The 19,810-nt window shown below is 48.7% G+C and overlaps 1 protein-coding gene across 1 annotated transcript in view; it reads right to left on the reverse strand.

The window, feature by feature from the left end:
* The window catches only part of WIPF3 (WAS/WASL interacting protein family member 3), a 137,946-nt gene extending 126,472 nt beyond the window's left edge, over positions 1-11,474 (reverse strand). The window contains exon 1 of the mRNA XM_086942201.1: positions 11,322-11,474. The gene's annotated coding sequence lies outside the window, so the exon portion shown is untranslated. The remainder of the gene's footprint in view (positions 1-11,321) is intronic.
* Between the last annotated feature and the right edge of the window lie 8,336 nt (positions 11,475-19,810).

Below are 19,810 nucleotides of genomic sequence, written 5' to 3' on the forward strand. Positions count from 1 at the left end.
ACTGATCCATCCTCAGGGTTCTGAGTCAGCAGGTCTGGGAGAGGGTCACTCTCTTCCTCCTGCCCCTCATCTGTAGCCATGAGCAAGCCCATGTCTGCCCTGTCAACATATGCCTTTAGTCTGTTAACATGGAGCACCCTGTGGGGGCTCCTGGGAGTTCCTAGGTCCACCAAGTAGGTAACCTCTCCCTTCTTTTCAATGATAGTATGGGGCCCAGACCATTTGTCTTGGAGTGCTGCTGGGGCCACTGGCTCCAACACCCTTACTTTCTGTCCAGGCTGGTACTCAGTCAAGACAGCCTTTTGGTCATGCCAAGCTTTTTGTAATTCTTGGCTAGCCTCAAGGTTTTTGGATGCTTTCTCCATATACTCAGCCATCCTGGAGCGGAGACCAAGTACATAGTCCACTATGTCTTGTTTAGACTTTTTGAGAGGTAACTCCCATCCTTCCTTCACCAGACATAGGGGTCCTCTTACAGGGTGCCAAAACAACAATTCAAAGGGGCTGAAGCCAACCCCCTTTTGTGGGACCTCTCTGTAAGCAAACAGAAGGCAGGGTAGAAGGATATCCCATCTTCGCCTGAGTTTTTCAGGTAATCCTTTGATCATACCCTTTAGGGTCTTGTTAAATCTTTCCACAAGCCCATTACATTGTGGATGATAAGGAGTGGTGAACTTGTAGTTGAAACCACACTCCTTCCACATAGCTGTCAAGCATCCTGACATGAAGTTGGCATCTCTATCAGATACTACATCCTTAGGAAACCCCACTCTGGAGAAAACTCCAAGTAAGGCCCTGGCCACAACAGGAGCTGTTGTGGTCCTAAGGGGAATTGCCTCTGGGTACCTGGTGGCATGGTCCACCACCACCAGTATGAATCTGTGCCCAGATGCTTTAGGGGGATCCATTGGACCTACAATGTCAATCCCAACTCTTTCAAAGGGCACCCCCACCACAGGTAGTGGTATCAGGGGGGCCTTTGTTGTACCACCTGCTTTGCCACTGGCTTGGCAGGTTACACAGGAGCGACAAAACTCCTTGGTATCTTCAGACATGTGAGGCCAGTGAAAGTGAGGGACAAGCCTGTCCCAAGTCTTGTTCTGGCCTAGGTGTCCTGCTAAAGGAATATCATGGGCCAAGGTAAGAAGGAAGCCCCTAAATTGCAGTGGTATGACCAACCTCCTGGCTCTACCAGGCTTGGGGTCCCTACCCTCTGAATAAAGGAGCCCGTCATCCCAATATACTTTATGGGTACCTTGAGCATTCCCAGCAGCCTCAGCAGCAGCCTGCTGTCTGAGGGGTTCAAGAGAAGGACAGGTTAACTGAGCCTGCCCCAAGTCTGCCCTAGAAGGTCCCCCTGTCCCCAGAAACTCAACCTGATCAGGTTCAATTTCTTCAGGGACAGTTCCTTCATGGGTCTCAAGATCATCTTCCTGTGAAGGCTGATCCTCACTTGTAGGCAGTTGGGAAGGCACAGCCTTTACCCTCCTGTGCTTCTTCTTCTTGGAAGGTGCTTGGTCCATTGTTCCAGGATCCAAGACCTGAGGTTCAGAGAGGTACTTTTTGGCCTGTCACCTGGTCACAGCAAGGACATGTGATGATATCCCTAACATCTCTGCATGAGTCCTGTACTCCACTTCTGACCATAGAGAGCTCTCCAGGTCATTGCCCAACACACATTCCACAGGGAGATCTGCACTAACCACAACTCTTTTTAGGCCAGTTACCCCTCCCCAGGAAAAGTTAACAATTGCCACACTATGGGTAGTAGTGACATTGCTGGCATTGGTCACCAGGTAATTATCACCTGGTATGTATTGTCCAGGGTCCACAAAGCTAGGTGTCACCATAGTGACACTGGCACATGTGTCCCTGTATGCTTGAGCCACTTTTTCATTAATCAAAGGCGACTGCCTGTATTTGCCCAGATTACTGGGGCTGACAGTAAGGGTCCAATCTAGTTCCCCATCACAAATCAGAACAGCCTGTGTAGGGGTTCTGACTAGGCCAGAATCTCCCTCAGTTCCCAAGGTGATACCCACTACCCCCTTAGTTTGTGGACCAACACTGCTGACTGTACTAGTGGGTGCAGGTGCCTTAGGGGCTGCAGTGTTGGGGGCTCCACCCTTTTTACACTCACTGGTCCAGTGAGAGGTGTTTTTACAGGTACTACACCAGGGTTTTCTTTGACCTTCTTTCTTCTTCTTGGAAGTTTGGGACCCACCCTCAGTATTAGTTTGGGGCCCTGTTGAAGACTTCTGGTCTTTAGCTTTCTGCTCCCCACCCTTCTGGTCTGTTTTCTTTTGGTCACCACCCTGGTTCTGGTTCTTTTGCTTAAATCTCGTTCTAACCCATTTGTCTGCCCTCTTTCCCAATTCTTGGGGAGAGGTCAGATCTGAGTCAACCAAATGTTGATGCAACTGCTGGTTCTGACAATTATTTAAAATTTGTTCTCTCATAAGCAAATTGTACAATCCTTCATAGTCTGTAACCTTACTTCCCAGCAACCATCCCTCCAGAGCCTTAGTGGCACATTCAACAAATTCAGACCAGTCCTGAGTCTGTGTCTTCTGGGTGTCTCTGAACATTAACCTGTACTGTTCAGTGGTTAAGCCTAACCCATCAATCAGAGCACTCTTCAGGACCAGGTAGTTTCTAGAATCCCCATCACTAACTGTGAGGAGTCTGTCTCGGCTTCAACCTTCAAAGGAGAGCCACAAGATTGCTGCCCACTGCTCCCGAGGGATCTGCTGTACTTTGCAGGCTCTCTCAAGTGCAGTCATCCATTTGTGAATATCATCCCCAGCTTTGTAGGGGGGGCACAATCTTACTCAGGTTTCTATTGTCATAGGACCTGTCTTTATCCTTGGGGCTAATGCTGCCACCAGAGGATCCTAATCCACTCTCTCTAGGCTGTCTTGCTCTAGCAAGTTTCTCTTGGGCCAGGGCAACTTCTAACTCTTGCCTCTGGATCCTAAGCTCAGCCTCTCTAATTTTGGCCTCATGTTCCCTTCTCTGAGGGCTAGTCATCCCCCTTCTGGAGTGACCATGAGAGCCTCTAGAAGCTTGGGAGGTGTTGGATTCACCTGAGTGATTCCCTCTCCTCCTTTGCTCCTGGTTAAGTCCACCTGGGGGTCTGAATGGGTTGGACCCACTTCCAGTCCTAAATAGGCTTAAGTTAGTCTGGTTAAGCCTGCTGACTAGCACCTGACTAGTTCTGCCATCATCAGAATCACTACTCCCCCTTCTGTCTCCTCTTCTTCCTCCCCCTCATCAGGCTGAGTATCTCCAGTGACTTGGTCATCCTCATCTATCTGGACTACAGGGACAGGGGTGTCAGTATTATCATCTTCAGTGGGAGAGCTTCCATCCACATTCCCTGTGGGGTCTGGTTTGGAGGTTTTTAGAGCTTCAGACTGGTCTAAAAGCTCTTTGAGGTGGTCTGTGGTAGGGGTTGGACCCGTCTTGAGACCTCTTAAGGTACAGATCTGCCTCAGTTCTTTAAAATTAAGCATAGCAAATTTGGATGGTGCCCTTGTAGGGTCACTCTCAACAGGGGCAGGTCCAGTGGACCCCTCTGCTCCAGACATTGCTCTAGTGTGGGTGGATATGTTGCAATCTACCTACACTGGTGTTTACCTACGAAACCTATCTAGTAGTTGTAGTCAGGGTGTGCTACTCCCTATCCTCTACAACAACTAAGTTCAGTAGAACTTGAGTATACTAGTCTTGTTTTAATATGTACCTAGCAGGTACCTGTGTGATCTTTCAAATGATATTTCAAAGATTGCAATGGTAAAACAGCAGCAAGCTCAAATCCCGATCCGCTGCTCACCAATGTGAGAAGTTGGCCTGGTATATGATGCTCACTAGTTCTAGTGATAACCTTGTACCATGCCAAGCAACCCTTATGATGATTGGTTGTAAGTCAACCTGATAGACCAGCTATCCTAGTGGTAGCGTGGACAAAGCAGTCTTTAGGCTAGACTCTGTAAGGCATGTGAAGCAAGCTGTTTTACCATATACAATCCCCTTGAATACCAAATGAAAGGACACCACACAGATATATATTGAAAATATATATATATATATTTATTACTACTAGTATCCCCTATACTCTTTATGAGCACAGAAGCAAATGCGTTAAAACAAAACACAGTTTAAATACACAAAAGTTGCACAATATGGATGAGGCCGGGGGGCCACTCAAACCATATACTAAAATAGTGCTATAAGAGTCACTAATGGAAAAGGAAATAGGCCTAGGGCCTGGGGAATCGCTGGAGCTGTTCAGGACTAACAGTGAAGAAGTCGGGAAAGGCCCGCTGGACTCGGGTGCAGCGCTTAAAGCACACGCATGCACCAATGCAAAGTCAATGGTGTGTAAAAGTTACAAAGTTAGTGTTTAAGGAACCTTCCGACTGACCTAGAAGGACAAAACTTTAGATACAGGCACTAGAGGTGTGTACCAGTGTAGGAACACCGGTGTTGCTGAGTTACCTCACCCACAGGAAGCAGGTGCATAGGTGCGAAGTAGTGTCGGGTTTCGTCACGCAGGTCGATGGTGCCTGAAGATGAAGATGCTGCAGGCGGGTCATCGAGGAGAGTTCCGGTGGATCCAAGGGTGGATCTGAAGAGGTGAAGACCTGAAAGCAGAGGGGACAATGTCCAAAGTCACTAGCCAGTGACTACCGTGGAACCAGCATGGAACCAGGTGATGTCGGGTGCAAACAGGCGATGAGGTGCAGCTTGTCTCTGCAGCCACGTGGACACGAAGAGGTCGAGGACCTCCAGGAGTCGATCACGAGCTGTCCCACGAAGGCTCTAGCTGATGGCGGTGTCGGCAACTTGATTGGAGTAAACAGGCCTTGGCTAATGCAAGCCACGCAGGAAGTGAAGAAAGCTTATTTCTCGGACCAGCAAGGTCCTTTTCACAGGAGCGAGGGCCAGTCTGGAGCAACCAGACCAGCGGTGTAGATCGTAGATTTCGTCGCCAAGATGGCCATCAGCCAACGGGCTAGCGACCGGGATGACGCGTCGAGTGCGAATGTGCAAGACGGCCCCACGCAGATCGTGGAGATGCTGGGGGGCTGATCTTCGGTGCAGATGCTGCTCGGGGGTGGGGCTTCTCAAACCCCGAAGCACAGCGTCGAGGGTGCCTCGGGTGCTGCGCAGTCAGCTTCTCGGGGGTCTTTCAAGATGGCCGGTCCCACGCATCTCGGTGCCTCCACGGGTCTCTTCTTTTCAAGGACTATGGATCGGGCTGTGATAGGTCTGGGAATCCAGGTCTTGTTGGGCTCTGGGCTCGGGCTCCGGCGGGAGGCGGCGGCAAAGCAGACGTCGAGGTGCTGGTTGGTGCCTGTATTCCCAGGGTGGTCACTCCTTGGCCACAAGGGAGATTCTCTTCAGTCTTCTGTGCAGCAGAATGTCGAAGTCCAGTATTCTTCTTAGTTTCAAGTCGAGTTCAGGATGATCTGAAGTCTTGGGACACAGCTCCTACTCTTATTCCAAATCTAGGGGCCGGATTACCTGCTAGGTCCCTCCTCTGGGTGGGACCAGGAAGGAGGGTGGTTACACCCCCTTTCCTTTGTCCAGCTTCGCACCAGGGCTGGGGCTGGCGAGCCCCAGCACCGGTTTGAACTGGCTTATGCACAGGGACACCTTGTGTGCCCCAGGCATGTCTGATTCTATTCAGCCCTGTCCTACCCAATACACAAAATCCTGTCTGTGGTGGTGCTAGCACCTCCCAAGGCAGGAAACCCTTTGTCCAAGCCTCCCTCGCTGGAAGGACTCCCAGCAGCAGGAGGTCAGACTTGTGTCTGTGGTGGCAGCATCCATTTTGTGATGCTGAGGCTCGGGTTAACTTTAACCTGGGTTCAGGTTATGTACATGTCGTGTCCCTCTAGAAGGGTGGAATGCTATCCCCGTCGACAGAACTGTCGAGGGGATAGTATTCCAAATCGTATGACACCTTACTCGACATGTTTTTATAAAGCCAAACCAAAGTTAGCAAATAACCGCGAGGATTATAATGCACTTAAGAGTATATGGTATGGCAATATCCCGGAACAGCTAAGGGAGTTGTTCCCGACAGCTGCAGACAGGCTCAGCTTGTGCCAGAGCACCATCTCACATGAAACCAAGCACTCTGCCTCCAGGATTGTAGAGGCCTTCCATAGGAGTGGCTTATAGGTTAACATGTGTCCAGTTAGGTTTAGATATAGGCATACTATATCTAAGCAAGAGGTGATTACACCAACTTACCCCAGCTGAGTGATCAGCCAGTTGTGTCAAAATATGGAGGCCAGGCCAGGGGTGGCATAATACATTCGGCAGCCCTTGGTAGGCCTTGGAAACACCTATGCCCTGGGTACCTAGGGTACACTGTTATAGGGGCCAATAAGGTGAACCAGTTCCAATTCGTAATGCACCCAGAGTGCATTGGCATTAATTTAGAGAGAGAACAGCAGGCTGTGGGTCTGATTAGCAGGCCCACCGCCACATTAAGTCATAAACCAGTTAAGCAAAAAGCAAAAATTTGGGGTTACCATAGGATAGCAGACCCTACTCTCCTACATAGGGTATTCCAGAAGATTTAATGGTGGTTAATGCTGTTTTCTTCCCTCTTTCCTGTCTGCCTTTCCTGTCTCCCCCACACGCTCTCCTGTTTCCTCCCCTCTTCCCTGTCTGCCTTTCCTGTCTGTCCCCACACACGCTCCTGTTTCCTCCCCTCTTCCCTGTCTGCCTTTCCTGTCTGTCCCCACGCACGCTCCTGTTTCCCCCTCTCTTGCCTGTCTGCCTTTCCTGTCTGTCCCCACACACGCTCCTGTTTCCTCCCCTCTTCCCTGTCTGCCCCACACACTCTCCTGTCTCCTCCCCTCCCTACAGACACCATTCTAAAGGGGGCACACCTGAGTGTGAATTCACGCGCACTGAATGAACCGTCCAGCATCATTGTGCTCACTGAACGTAGACCACGCAGGGTCCAACAGGTCGCCGGTCACCTGAGAGGAGCAAAACTTGCAGCAGCCAATCATATGGCAGAAACTGCACGCCTTATACACAGAGCTGGGCTGATCCTTAATTATATTCTGCTGATGAGACCCCATAACAGCAGCTGCCCGGCCAGAAATAGTCCGATCCCATGTCACACAAACAGGGAGAGACTGCGTCCCTGTAGCCTGCTTAACATCAAGCTGAGGTACACCTGGAAAAAAATGCACTTTGATACAATTCTCTTGTCCCACACTTTTGCGGCCATCCTTGAATGCGAGTGGTCAGTTGGCTCAGTGCTCAATTTGAGCAGGAGGTTCCAGTGCTTGGTAATTGTGAATATTGGCACTTATGACAGTGTGCCACATGGTGGCGCTGTTTGTCTAGTTTAGAGGTGAGCACAACAGTTGTTATTAATTCAATAACATTAAAATGACTAATACAGACAAACAAGACTTTCTCATTACTTTGGTGTCTTGTAATAGTCTGCATTGTTAGATTTGTGGGTGGTCGATGGGTAGTAGTTGTGCTGGTACTGTCATTGGCAGTGTAGTAGTAGTAGAAAGCTTTATTCGATTTTAAAACAGGTAAAAATCATAAAAGCAACAATCGTAATATACAATTTCATACACAATCGTTAAAAATGCGTTAAAAATATTATTAAACAGTTAATTGCTTTTGCGGAATAAAGTCTTACATAACTATGGTTTCTAGATAAAATTTGAGTTTGATTTCTAGCAAAAAAATTATACTTTAGCTAGTAATTTATACATTTCCAGGCATGAATGCTGTATACAATTCAATAATAAGCCATTAAACTTTGTACCACTCGAAAACTACAGTTGGTCGTATTTGCAGCGGATTTTCAAGCAGTTTTTAAGAAACATTGCTATGCTTTTAGCATTCGATACTGATTCAAGATATTGTAATGCCAGAAGGGCAGGGCGGCATCTGCGTAAGCCCTGGGATTGCAGTAATGGAATGATCCAGCGCTTGTGTGGTAATTTATAAAATTTACAAAACAGTAAAACATGAATAGTAGTCTGTTCAGAAATACCGTCGCAAGGACATCGGATAATTGTATTGGACCAATCTTGTCTATTTGGGAATGTAACCAAACGGAAGAATATATTGAGCCTAAATCGTGTCAACAGATACTTTTCATAACTGGTAAGACAAAAGGTCAGATACGGTTGTATGCCCTGGGTACATTGAATTGTTAGGATGTGCCGATTTGATACTTTATGTATTTCTCTGGCTATACGTAACTCCCTTAAATGTGTCAAGCAAAGTGTCCTCGGGGTCTTTCTTGTAATGGTAGTTAAAATAGAAGGTTCGCTAAAATAAATAGAAAGATCCAGATCATTAAGGAAGTTATGTACGAAGGACAACCACGGAATATTTGACCAGTTATCTAGGCCCAGACAGTCTAAAATTAACCCTTGTGTTAGAGTGCATTGCTCCGTGGACCAAACGTGGTGCCACAGTAATATTGGCTGTAATGTGATATAGTCAGCAATATAATCCATTCCTAATTCGACGTGACAGGCAAACGTTGGAGAGCATTTTGGAACAGCCAACAAATAACAAATAAAATTGTTCTCTACCCTCTGTAAAATATCCCCAGGTACGTAGCCCCATACACCTGCGCCATATACAGCTACGCTTTGACACTTTGCATTGTATATTTGTATGAGTTCTGTTGGGGGGGCTTCCCTATTTTACGGGCAAAGGCAATAAGGGCCGAAGTAGCTCTCAGAAACAGGAGATGCCTGCTAGCAATGGCCGATTTCCAAGTAGAGATGTTATCGAATAGGATACCTAAATATGGATAGGTTTTGGTGCTATCTAGTTTGACATCATCAATATATTTCGATTTTTTCTTGGCTGTCTTTTTACCAAAGTGCATGACAAAAGTTTTTTTGATGTTAACCATTAAGCCCAGTGAGGTCATACATTTGCAGTAGGAGTTTAGCTGATTTTGGAGTTGCAGTGAGGTGCGCGCCATAATCACTGCGTCGTCCGCGTAAAGTAACACAGGAATGGGACGACGGGCGATTGCTGGCAAGTCCTGGCTCCCCTCTAACATGGCCTTCTCAAGTCCGTTGGTATAGAGGTTGAATAAGAAGGGAGCCAGGACACACCCCTGTCTGACTCCCTTAGTAACTGCAAAAGGGGGGGTAAGCTCACCGTCTACCCCAAATCTCACCCTGGCCGATGCTTCCGAAAACAGCTCGCGTGGAAATTATATTATCGGGGGATCTACGCCCAGGTCAGTTAAAATTGACCACAGCCTTGAGTGAGAGACACAGTCAAAGGCTGCGGTCAAGTCAACATAAACTAGATGAAGATTACCTCTCTTAGCCTGGGTGTATTTCCCGATAAGTAGCGAGAGATTTAGCGCCTGCTCCACAGTGCCCAGACCCTCCCGGAACGCGTATTGCAGGTCTGTCATGATGCTGTTGTCCTCGGACCAGGCCTGCAGTCTGTATAGTATCAAACGGCCAGCAACTTTTCCGAGAGAGTCCAAGAGTGAAATGGGCCTGTAGCATGCGGGATTGTTGCGATCGCCCTTCTTAAAGATGGGCAACAATATAGAACTTGACCAGGATTTTATAAGTCCCTCTTTAAGAGCTGATTCAATTACTCGGGTCAGCACTGGCGTCCAGAGTTCCTGAGTATGAGTATATATATCCAGGGGTACGCCGTCCGGCCCGGGGGCTTTACCAGACTTTGAGGATGTCAGGGCATTAGTTACTTCTTCGTGGCTAAAGGATAGTTCAATGGGATAGGGTGATGTGTATGTAGTAGTTTCCTCTCCACTTTCATTTGGATGGACACCTTCTGCTGAAAATATTTTTGAAAAGTGAGAGACCCACCCCTCGGCTGTGATTGCTACCTCAATGCTGGGTCCGGTATTCCCATCATTCAGGAAGGGTGAGTTAACCACTTTCCAAAACATTAAACTACCCTTTCTGTTACAGCTCTCGTGAAGCTTCTCCCACAAGGCTTTTTTCCTGTCTTTCCTACATTTTTTTTTGGCCAAGTTATAACACTTTCTCAGCGTCCTGACTTCAGGTTGGTCCCTCTCAGGTTTGCACAGGGCTTTTTTTAAATTCGAAAGGGCCTTACGGCAGTCCGAATTAAACCACCCCTTAACATGTAGGAATTTCTGCTTTTGTTTTTGTTGCAGCTCTTTGCTAATTACCTTGGTAATATTAATAAAAGTAGTCAAAATCTGTTCTGCCTGGGTATCCGGATTTAGGCAAGTTTCTAACATAGAGGAGGCTCCGGTGATGACCGCAGTTGTAATAGCATCCGGATCTACTTTGGACCATTTGACTGAGTAGCCATTAATTTTATCTATACTTATGGCCTTTTGGGTTAGTAATCCAGGGTTACCAATTGTGGTGCGTGCAGTTTGCAATGAAATAGTAACACTATTAGGGAAGTGGTCTCTACTAGTGTCATCTCCAGTTAGAAATGACTGCAACTCATCTTTCATTAAATTGGAGATCAGTATAAAGTCTATAATGGTGTTGCAGCCCCTACAATGAAAGGTGGGGGAGAAATCAATTGACGGCTCAACTAGTTCGTTTGCAAACCCCATTCCTAGGGAAAAAAGCTTTTTGTTTAGAATGTTCCCAGCACTTGAGTGTGCAAAGTGCGTCAGAGGTCTACCATCCTCGTCTACAATATCACAACTTAAGTTATTGTACTCTTTACATAAAGTAATATTAAAATCGCCAACCCAAATCAATTTTAAAGACGAAGAAGGACATTTTTTTATATGCTCATCCAACACAAGAGTTAACGTTTTTAAGACTATCCGAAAGTCAGGTAATGACAAGTTGTTATAAAAATTTACCAAAAGATATGTATGCCCTACGTTCACTGTGAGTTTAAGTATCTGATAATTCTCTTCAGTTGATATTTCTACAATTTCCTTAAATGAGAGGGTATTAGATACATAAACCGACAAGCCTCCCTTGGGTCTACCACAAGCTGTAACCTGAGATAGATAGAAGGGAGGCTGGCTTGTAAGTAAAGACCCTGCCACATGTCATTCCTTCGAGCCAGTCTCTGAAGAACTGACCTCCTAGCACTGAAGGCCTGCCCAACCATCTGTGCTGTGGGCCAGCCTGAAGGAGGCTCTGAGTTTCTGGGCAGTACTAGTGCGAGGAGCCGTGCGCCACTGCTCAGTTACATGGCACTATACTGAGGTGGATAACATCGACCTACAATAAAATTGCATCCAGTACATCGCCTACCACTATATCATTAAGGTAAGTATAGTATTTGTATTTTTTATCAAAATCATTGCTTACCTCTATGCAGTGGCTAGGTTTTTGGAATGTGGTAATGGGTGTGAAGGGTCTGTCATGGGATATAAGCAGGGCCACTGGAATTATGTGATTGTGCAGCCGTGTTGAAGTCCGCATAGTTAAGGATTTGCCACATACACCCCCATCTGCCACATATTCTGCAGATTTGAACAAAAAACGATTATTTCTAGCTCAAAAGGTTGAAAAGTTACTAAAAATGCAGCAGAACATGTTGCCACGCAGTGGAAGGCCCTTTGCAAAGCTGGACGGATCATCTTTCTGTTGGTTATTGCTATGTTTGGGAGTTAAATTGTTTCTTTTCATGTACCACCAAGGTCTACACAGTGTTACTAACTTTAAAAATGACAAAATAATGAAATAATACTATTACAAAATGTGTTGCATTATGCAGCATAATTTGCCTTTTCTTGCTGCATAATTTACTCAACCATGCAACATAATTTGGCCCTCTCCTACCGCATAATTCCAGTGGCCCTGGATATAATTAATGTGGTCTGCTACACACGGCTGTGTGACGTGACCCTGGTGTGAGGTCTGTGTGCCTCTGCGCATGTTGATGCACCTGTCAATCCTATGAACATCTTCAAGAGTGAATGCAACATCTGACGTGATGGCCAATGAGTGACAGCGACCTGTGAAGAAGGCCTCTGTGCCTATAATCCTCCCTACCCCCCTCAAAGTAGCTTGCATGTGACCGCAGTGCCGGCAGAGGGCGGTGTGTCGCGGACTCACCATCTGAGTCCACATCTACCACAGTCGCTGCATGTCAGGAAGGCCTGTGTGATGTCACAGCGCCCCCTCCCTAGATGGCACTGTGTGACATCACAGCACCCCCTCCCCAGATGGCACTGTGTGACATCACAGCACCCCCTCCCCCAGATGGCCCTACGTGACATCACAGCACCCCTCTCCAGATGGCACTGTGTGACATCACAGCACCCTTCTTCCCAGATGGCACAATGTGACATCACAGCACCCCTCTCCCCAGATGGCACTGTGTGACATCACAGCACCCCCTTCACAGATGGCACAATGTGACATCACAGCACCCCTCTCCCCAGATGGCACTGTGTGACATCACAGCACCCCCTTCACAGATGGCACAATGTGACATCACAGCACCCCTCTCCCCAGATGGCACTGTGTGACATCACAGCACCCCTTCACAGATGGCAGCGCACTCCGACCTGACAAGGAGGTCCATGTGCCTTAGTCACTGCTGCTGCGCGAGTTCTTGTGGAAAAGTGCAGCGTTGCACCACAGAAGTGCCAAGACAAGAACTTCCGATCCTTCCACTGCAGCACCTCGGCGATCAAAAAAAACGGGCACCACAAAGTGACGTAGGTCCGCGATGGAGTGTCAGCGTTCACGTCCTTAACCCGACACTGCGCGTGGCCCGTAGGTCAGGTTACTCCTTTGCAACTGTATCTGTTTCAAAGGTGAGCAGAACCTGAGGGACAAAGAGTTACAATGTAACCGAGATATTTGCAATTGAAACTAACTTACCAGAAGGCTCATTTAGTTACTAAGCATACTGCTCCTTTGTGTAAATAAAAGTCGTTTCTTTTGCACAAAGGATAATATATTCATAGATCTGTGCACCAGCAGGGCACACCGCCTTTCCGGAGTATCACCATGACCCTTTGACCCGCCAACACCCTGACAGTCGGAGCCTAGGAGCATTGGTCAGTCATTCAGAGGCTCCCAGCAGCATCGGGGCTCTGTCTCCACGAGCAGCGCAGCACGAGGCACAGCTAATGTGTAGTTGTCGTTGAGTCACACAGGCCCAGGTGAACTTGCCTGACCCCAACACACAACAAAGACAACACTTTGGACTGAGGTCATCAGCCCAGAAAATAAACTCCAGGTGGATTTTCAGAATAATGATCTCTGGTGGAACTAATTATATGTCATGTGGTTGTCCTGAGACTGAGAGTGTATTTTACAAAGGAGAGGAGTTGGCCTAACGGCTAAGGCAGTCGACCTCGAATCTGGGGAACTGGGCTCGAGTCTCGGCAATGATGCGGACATCCTGTGATTCTGGGCAAATTACTTAATCTCCCTGTGCATAACAAAAATGAATGTGTCCTCATGTAACGGAACTGGTGCTATGTAAAGCGCTCCAAAACCTGATTCGGGTCAAGTTCACGCTATGTAAAACTCTGTAAAATAAAAATAAAAAATGTTCTTTCCTATGCATGGACCTGCAGGCCTTTGTGTCTGAGGCTGGTTCCCTGCCTCAGAACATCACATTTGTGCCTGTCGCTTATTTTTTGATGTGACACAATCCAGTGGTGTCAATCATGTCTACACCCGCATGACTAGACCGAGACCACCGTACTTGATAAGGACGTCCTCTTCGCCATCTTGGGTGAGGATCACTTTGCACAAAGATCCTTTCCAATCTCTCTGCTGTCTTGGTTACAGTGGTACAAAAGGGGGTGGTGATGGACGGAGCATCTGAATCAATCAAACACTCACACCCAGTCAAAAGATCTGGGTTTAATCCATCACCGTTCTTTAGCCCACTCTGCCACCCCAGTTCAGCCATGGCTATATGCAAATCAGTCTGACCCTGTGCCTCATGGGAACAGTCCAGCCCGAACTGCCAATCCATGCCATCCCTGGACCGGAAACAAGCTTCCGAGGACCGGTTTCTAGCATTCCAGCCGTCTTCAGCCCGGCTTGCCCGAATCCAGTGGCAAAGTGAGCAAGGGACTCACGTCTGAGCATACCCTGCCACACTTATGGCGGCCAAAAGCGGTACAAAAGGGGGTGGTGATGGACGGAGCATCTGAATCAATCAAACACTCTCATCCAGTCAAAAGATCTGGGTTTAATCCATCACTGTTCTTTAGCCCACTCTGCCTCCCCAGTTCAGACATGGCTATATGCAAATCAGTCTGACCCTGTGCCTCATGGGAACAGTCTTGGTTACAGTGGATCACTCTAGTGCGCAGCACTATCTTACAAATATGGCGAGTGCCGGAGATGCGATTCTAGCTCGGGTCGCCTTATTCTGCTGGAGCACGTGAGCTTGGACTGAGACATGGCCGCCGCAAAGCAAGCCCTTCAAGCGCAGACATGTCTGTCCTTGACCTGTGTATTGTTTACATTTAGCCAGTACGTCCTCGCTCCCGGAACTCAGAAAGGGTCTCAAGACCTGGCTCTTCGACTGAGCCCAGCAATCATCCAGCACCTGGATACCCTCCTGTGTGATTAGCCACATTCTACAAATGCGAGTAGATTGATTGATCAGTTTAGAAAAGCACAGGCGATTGTTTGAATATGACGCCAATGGTGCTCGTGTCTAGAGACCCAATAACTCTAGAATAACACAAGGGTCCAGTAACTATGTATCCAGAAAAGGTGGGTTCAAAGGTTACAAGCTGGATAGATGTGTGGGCTCCGGAGGAAGGTCTCATAAGACTTGGGAAGGGCGGAATTTGCATTGTCGTGCTACGCAAAGCTCTGCGAACGTCAAAAAATCTTCGCAAGCACGCAGAGTTCCGCGAACACGCCGAATTGCTTGTTCCGCCCGTTCGTGATGATTTTTTTCTGTTCGCGAACGGAATTTGCTTGCTCGGGGGGAAATATCTTGCGAACACGCATTGTGAAAGCGCAAAACAAGCAAAAAATTCTGAGAAAGCTGCGGATCGCTGAATTTTTGGCATTTCCGCATTCTCTGCGGAATGCAAAATTACCCAAATTCCGTGAGCAGAACGGAATTTACCGCCAAGCCTATATAAGATGCAGCGCTGGCTCAAACAAGCTTAAAGGGGGCTTGCAGCCACAGAGACAACCCTGCTGCCCACAGCACACCCAGGGGGTGAGTGCTAAGGGTGGTCATGCCCAGCAGTGGGGTGCAGGGTCAGCGGCCTCCCATCTGAAGCACCGAGCAGCTCAGAATACTCACCTCTTTTCACCACTGATGTTTAGTTTCTGCAGTTGTCAGTTTAGTGCCTGGACATGGTTCACCGACCGTATGAAGAGACAAGCGTGATCAACCATGTATGTACAATATAGTGTGTATCTGCCACTGAACACACACACAAATCATACAAGTGGAAGTTTCACACCACACTCCTGCACCGTACACTCCCCACAGAAACTGCCTATTTCCATGCCCTTGAGTACAGCACCTCACACACCAGACAAGTGATGCTCAAGATAACACCGATAGATACAATATACACAAAACATAACCTATATAAACACACACAACAAAGACACAAACCATTCTATAGGAAACCTGACAAACACAGCTCCAATCAGCATTAGAACTTATTATTTACTGTGAGAGGGGAGAGTATGTGGCGCCAGGGCCAGAGCTGTCGACTTCGAAGCTGCGGAATCAGGTTTGAGTCTTGGCATCGGCTCAACATCCTGTGATTCTGGGCAAATCACAATCTCTCCGTGCACCAGTCCACACTGGTGGAGGGCAACCTACTTGCACCAGTGGTAGAACTCGGTCTGTGCTGGGTCATGGTGGTGGGGTGGGGTAGGGTTGGGTTAGGCTTCGACTCTGCCCCCAGCCCGTCTGGCCTTTCAGGGGCATGGGCCTGTCGAGTTCCGTCGAGAGGACATTCTCTGCGACTGATGGAGGCCCCCGCAGGGGGGGCAATAAAGAGGGCAGCCCTCTAGTACCACCAGGGCACCCTACACCCCCCTTAGGGCAGGGACTCAGGGAGGAGTCCCCCAGCCTCGTCGCAGCGCACTAGGGGGAGCCTCACTTTCTGGGCACTAGGACTGGGGAAGGGTATATAGGCCTCCCCCACCATCTTGGCACCATCTTTCGTGCACCTGACACGCCGTCTCCCACCCTACCGCTTACCCGACGTGGTTCGTGGCAGCCAGGAGGCAGAGAATATTGTAATGTCTTTTTTCATTGCAGGCAGAGTTATAGAGCGATCTGATAGCAGAGGGGTACAGAACGGTACCTCTCTCTGCGCGGCACCATAGGGGATGCCAGAGCCAAATCCTAGGATGCTCATGGGAGGTTCCTGGAAAAACGTGTCAGCGCCCCGTTAGTCCTTCGGGCGGTTGTGAGCCTGAACATCCGGGGGTTTGCAATGCTAGGCTCCGCCCTGAAAGGGGCGTGAGTAATAAGGGACCATGTGTCACGTGATCTGGGAAGAGGTTCACCAGAAGGGGCAGCACGAATGGGTTAGCCCCAGTGCTGCTTGGCTCATCAGGCGGGCAGACGACCCAGTTGGTTGCCTGCCCTTGGATCGCCTGTTAGATAACCCACCTATTACATAACGGCATATGTAATAAACCTGCAGCAACTTTACCCAAACAAGAAATGTGTTGTTTGTTTATTTATTAGCATGTATGTTAAGTTGGAGGGGTGAGGAAGGCTGCCAATGGTGATACTATGCCCTGGGGATGGGTTATACACGTCTCTGAAGACCCTCAGGGGTGCTTCCACTCCCCCTGCCTGGCCCCCCACCTCCCCCACCCACCAGCCACAGCTTTTGTCTATGGCTGCCCACCCTTAGATCTAAGCTCTTAGCTTGTCTCAGCATCATAATGCACCTGGCTCCGTGCCCGCTGCCTGCACTCAGGGAGAGTGTCTGGCTTCCGCCCGTCCTTGGCTCCTGGCACTGCTGACATCAGCGGCTCTGTATACTTTATTACTGAGATAAGTTGTTGTACCCAGAGGCTTCTGCTTGCCCTTGGCACTGCCGGCCGCACCTGAGCCGATGGAACAGCAGGAGCAGTGCATAATTTGAGCCGATGCTTTCCGGTGCTCAGCACCGGCACTTAATTGGTTTCTGGTGCTCAGCACCATCACCTTATCGTCAACATCATACTTCAAACAGTACACCACATGGTGGCACTGCGCAACAAATTTAGAGATGAGCAGAACAACTGTAGTTTAGGACTACAATCAACATTAAAATGGCTAATTCCTGCCTCCCCAGCCATTCCTTTAGCTTTGGGGTCCTGGAATCATCAGAACTACTGCATATACATGCGAGAGAGATGGTTAGTAGTTGTTTTGACAGTGATGACAAGGGTGATAGGTGGTGTAAGCTCAGAGGTGCAACTAGAGTCAAATTTCGGGGGGGGGGCTAAGAATTTTTCGGGGGTGGCTGATTCTTCAAGCAAAAGGCAGAGTGGAGCTGAAGGGGCTCTAAGCAGGGGGGGACATCAAAGCCTCATTAACAAGCAAAAGGTCTTTTAAAGACCTGTGAAGTGCTCGGGTGCAGCTGTGTGTGTGCCAGGAAAGCTGTCCCATCCCGGGCTGCCACACACGACGGGGGGGGGGGGGGATGCTAGCCCTTTATTTTTAAATTTTATTTATTTTGTTTAATGCAATTTTATATAGCGCGAACTGCAAATGTACAAGATGTAAAGCCACACACAGAAGAGACTAGTGATTAAAGTTATCTCTATATATATAGGGAAGTGATACGAATGGATATACCCTAAGAGTCACATAGGAATGGTAGAGAGTACAAAGGTCTACTGCACATACTAGTGATTAGAGTTATCTCTATATACATAGGGAAGGGATACGAATGGATATACCCTAAGAGTCACATAGGAATGGTAGAGAGTACAAAGGTCTAGTGCACATACTAGTGATTAGAGTTATCTCTATATACATAGGGAAGGGATACGGATGGATATACTCTAAGAGTCACATAGGAATTGTAGAGAGTACAAAGGTCTACTGCACATACTAGTGATTAGAGTTATCTCTATATACATAGGGAAGGGACACGAATGGATATACCCTAAGAGTCACATAGGAATGGTAGAGAGTAGAAAGGTCTACTGCACATACTAGTGATTAGAGTTATCTCTATATACATAGGGAAGGGATACGAATGGATATACTCTAAGAGTCACATAGGAATGGTAGAGAGTACAAAGGTATACTGCATTTACTAGGGATTAGAGTTGATCTGTATATACAGAAAAGCAGAGTTCCATTAAGTGGGGTCGGAGGGGGGATGCAGTCACAGCACCAAGGGAGGGTGGGAGGGATATACGGGTATGGAGAAAAGGCAAATCAGAAAAGGAAAGAAACATTTGAGGATCATCAAGGGGGAAACGAGGGAAGAGGGTTAAAGGACGAGGGAATGGGCAAGATGGTGGGTCAAGGTCCAGAGAAAAGCGTCTGAGAGCAGCAGCAAAATGGCGGTCAGGACAAAAGAAAAAGTAAAGAAGTCAGGAGAGTCCGTGGTGTAGTTTCTTTCATTTGAATGTGGCTGCAGGGCTGCTGCCTGCATCTGGTGTTTTCACGACTCGCTGCTTTGTTTTGCGGAGGGGTGTGTGTGCCCTGAGGGCCGCTCCGCACGGGTTCTCTCTGCTGGCCCAGAATATTGCGGGGGATGCTGCAGACGTGGGGCGGCCGGGGAGCACGGCCAGGGCTCACCTTTCTCGGCGGGGGCTGCATGAAGGAAGTTTATTCCTCCACGCTGCCCGGGCAGCTCCTGCTACCCCAATCGTTCTGCTCTGAAACCCGACCACGCCGCATCCATTTTGCCCGCACAAAGCCCAAGAGACGTGCTGACCCCGAGATCATGTGGTCTGCGACCCCAGGGGTCGGTCAGGGGGATCCCGCCTCAGTTGCGCTCCTCCCCGGTGCCATGTGCTTGTGTAAACCAGCCCTCCTCGGCTGCAGCTGTGCGTGCCGGCACCTCCTGTCCCATCCACGGATCGCGGGCTTCAAGGAGCGCTCCCGCTTCCCTCACAGGCCCCCAGCTCGATGCAGTCCCGGGGCTTAAGGCACATCGCCCGGCGGTCGGTCGTTGGTGCAGCCGCCCTGCTGCAGGCGGGCCTCGACGGAGGCGCAGCAGTAGCGCAGCACACAGGATCCGCAGCAGACGTTGGCGTTGGCGGTGTCGAAGGCCTCGGGGCACTGGAAGCCCTCGTGGTAGCAGGCGCCGCTGTCCAGCCAGCCATGGCAGTACTCGCCGTGGGTGGCCGCCCGCGCCAGCGCAGGAGCAGCAGCGGCGGCGCCTGCATGGCCTCAGCGGGTCCCTCTGGGCGGAACACCCTGCTCCATCTGTAAACCTTTTCACCTGACTGCCTGTGTAAGCTGCAGTGGCCTCCGGGTCAGAGCACTGGCACTTAATATATTACAAATTAAGCACCGAGCAGGAGTCAGACCCCCCTGTGCCCTTCCTCCCGGGCGCTGCCCAGCCCGGTGAAGGCTTGAAAGGATGGATGGAGAGCGAAACTCTCTGGAGTTCAAACCCCCAGAGGCCCCCAGCTTTTGGGGACGTAATAGTGCCGCCCTCAGCACTTCTCCAGGCTTTTACTTTCACATCCACAAGTTCTGTAGAAACAGATCTAAAACCATCAAACACTCACATTTCTGCTTTTTATCTATTTTAGGTGGCAGTCACTGGGACAAATATTGGAAACTGCCATTCTGGAACCACCATATGATTTTACTGAATTTAAATAGGCACATTGTTGCTTAAAACAGATTCCAACCAATCCCCTTCCTA

The sequence above is a fragment of the Lissotriton vulgaris genome, chromosome 10, assembly GCF_964263255.1.
Source record: "Lissotriton vulgaris chromosome 10, aLisVul1.2, whole genome shotgun sequence".
In the NCBI taxonomy this organism is placed as follows: Eukaryota; Metazoa; Chordata; class Amphibia; order Caudata; family Salamandridae; genus Lissotriton; species Lissotriton vulgaris.